This window comes from Rutidosis leptorrhynchoides, chromosome 1 (genome assembly GCF_046630445.1).
Source record: "Rutidosis leptorrhynchoides isolate AG116_Rl617_1_P2 chromosome 1, CSIRO_AGI_Rlap_v1, whole genome shotgun sequence".
NCBI lineage: Eukaryota > Viridiplantae > Streptophyta > Magnoliopsida > Asterales > Asteraceae > Rutidosis > Rutidosis leptorrhynchoides.
Window position 1 is genome coordinate 210,950,237 of NC_092333.1, and position 3,496 is coordinate 210,953,732.

Here is a 3,496-nt window from a genome sequence, read left to right on the forward strand (position 1 = left end):
AAAAGGGGAAGAAAAGAAAGAGATCAGATGATGCAGGTGTGACGACCCGAAAATTTTCGATCAAATTTAAACTTAATCTTTATATGTTTTCGAAACGATAAGCAAAGTCTGTAATGTGGAGTCTCAGAATTTTTGAAGTGATTTCATTTATGCAATTACCCTTCGAACTATTTATATGGATTCAGTTAACCCTTGACTATTCCCGGTGATTCACGAACAAATGGTTGTAATATATATATATATATATATATATATATATATATATATATATATATATATATATATATATATATATATATATATATATATATATATAAGTATGTATAAGTATGTATAACAAATTTAAATAATAAAATACAATAGGTCATTAAGATTAAGTATGTAAAATACTATACAAGATAATAAATTAGTTATTAAAATAAAACTATATATAAATGTGTATGAATTCTATAAACAATTTTTATAGTATATATACTGGATTATACATAAAAGGTATAAATATTATATGTAGATATAATTACTAAATGATATATAATTAATAAGATGTAATATTAACATATTAAATGTAAATACAAGTTAAAAATATAATTGCTATAGCAATATTGTTATTACTTTCATTATTACTATTAATATCAATATTAGAATTATTAATATTATTGTTATAATTAAAATTAAAAGGTTATGACTATTAAAATAAAGATGTTAAATATAAATATTATTATATAAGAATGACTAAAACTATAATCTTAGCTATTATTATGATTATTATTATTAATAAATATTTTCTTTTTATTTAAGACTTATTATTATTATTTTTATCATTATTATTATTATGTACTTTTATTATTTCTAATAATACTAACAATATTGTAGTTAGTAATATATTTTTATTTTATCAATTACTAATATTAATTATATATAAATAAAATCACATATGGAATCCTATCTGTTTCCAGTCTCCATCTCAATGTACTAATATTTGTTTTGTGTCTCTAAACTGATTACAAGAATCAAATTCAATCTCATTTAAAAACAAAATCAGTTGAATGTCATTATCTTCTTTTATATTTTTCTTATTTTTTCTTCTGATTGAAAAACTTACGTACTATATGTCTTCGATTTGTTACCTGTCCATTTCATTGATCAATACAGACAAACCTGAATCATACAATCTCTTTATATATGTAATATTCTATAATTCACAAGGAAATCAAAGAAAAATTTAATAAAAAGCTTAAAACCTCTGTTCTTCATCTTTTTCACCATTTTTCGATTTCGAACGAATTTGAAAAATGTAATAATGCAAACATGTTAGGAATCTCATACTCAAACTATCTGGAAAGTTTCAAATCCAAATTTTTAATATCGAATCTTAATTTTGGAGTCAAAGTTTTTGAAGTAAAAGGTCAACATTTGTTCTTCAGCAAAATTCAAATTCTCTGTTTTGAATTAAGTTAAATTGATGATTAATATAGATTCTAGGAATGATTTTAAATATAATTCGTATTATAATCTTTGTCCAAAAAGCGTTCAAAATTGAGATCATTTTTTTTTCTCCCTTCCTATTCAGCGACGGCAGCAAAGGGTAGTATTTTTTTTTATTTTTTTTTTCGTTTTCAAATAATATAAACCTTTAATATTGAATCATTATTATTATTTTAAAGTATCTAGACGTGTTTGATTCATAATTTTGATTTTTGAGGATTCATGAATCGTTTGTAAAAATTAAGAAGGAAGAAGAAGAAGTTTAACGCGAAAGGTTTAAATATAATCGGGTTACTTATAATTTTAGAAAAACTGATTTGGTGTAATGGTTAAGGGTGTTAGATGGTATTCGAGAGGTCTCGGGTTCGAGTCCGGTCCAGGGCATTTCTTTTCTTTTTAGACAAAGCTTCCAAGGGTATATACACTTATTATTACTTATCATTTATTATTTTTATTATGATTATTGTTAGTATTATTGTTATTATCATTAGTTATTATTATTATTATTATTATTACGAGTGTTATAATTATTATTATTATCATCTTAATTATAAGTATTACAACCATTATTAGTAATATTACTGATATTATGAGTATTACTAATTATTGTTATTGTTATGTTAATATTAATATTATGATTGTTATATTTATCATATTAGTTATTATTATGTAATATCACCAAGTATTACTAGTATTCTTATTATTATTATTATTATTATTATTATTATTATTATTATTATTATTATTATTATTATTATTATTATTATTATTATTATTATTATTATTATTAGTTTCATTGATATAAGTATGATTATTATTATTATTATTATTATTATTATTATGAATGTGATTATTATTATTATTATTATTGTTATTACAAAAATAACACAAACCATTATTATTATTATCATTAATATTAGTATAAGTATAAAGTTATGTTATTATTATTATCATTATTATTAATTTTAATATTAATAGCATAAGTATCATTTAATGAACTACTACTAAAATTATTATCTTTAGTAATAAAACGGTTATTTTTATAGTTATTATTAATATCAGTATTATTACCGTTATCATTAATACTAGAAGTATCATTAATTTTTAAATCTATCGTTTTATTGAAACTAGTATTATTATTAAGAATATTATTAGTAGTATCATTATTATTAACATTATAAGTATCATTAAAATTATCATTTTATAAAAATTTTTCCTAATTATTATTATTATTATCAAATCTAATAGTATTATTACCTTTATTTAATATTTACATAAAGTTATCTAGCAAATGATATTTATATAAAAATATATTTAATACACATAACTTAACTATATTAATAGTTTTATTTATTTAAAATATATATAAATAATGAAACATATAAGTTATTAATATAAAAAATGAAATAACTAATAAATTTATATATATATATATATATATATATATATATATATATATATATATATATATATATATATATATATATATATATATATAAAAGTTTATTCGATTACGAGTATATGTTTTAATATATATACAAATGATATAGGTTCGTGAATCTGAGTCCAACCCTGCATTGTTCAGTATCGTCGTATGCATATTTTTACTACAAAATATCGTATTGTGAGTTCATTTGATTCCCTTTTACTCTTTACATTTTTGAGACTGAGAATACATGCGCTACTTTTACAGCTGCTTTATTAAATGCTTTTGAAATAAATTTTGAACTGCGAATACATGAAATGCTTTTATAAATATTTGACGAGATAGACACAAACAAAACATTCCTCGAATGAATTATCTGGACGTGATAATTGCCACCCTTGAATTATGTGGACGTGATAATTGCCACAATTGATATGAATATTTTTCCCCTGATTATTATTGCTTAATAACCTAAGAGTTAGGGAACATCACTAATTTTGAGAATTAGTGCACGCCTAATTGACGCGAATCCTAAAGGTAGCTACCGGGTTTAACACCCCCACCCAGAATGTTCACTAGACGGAA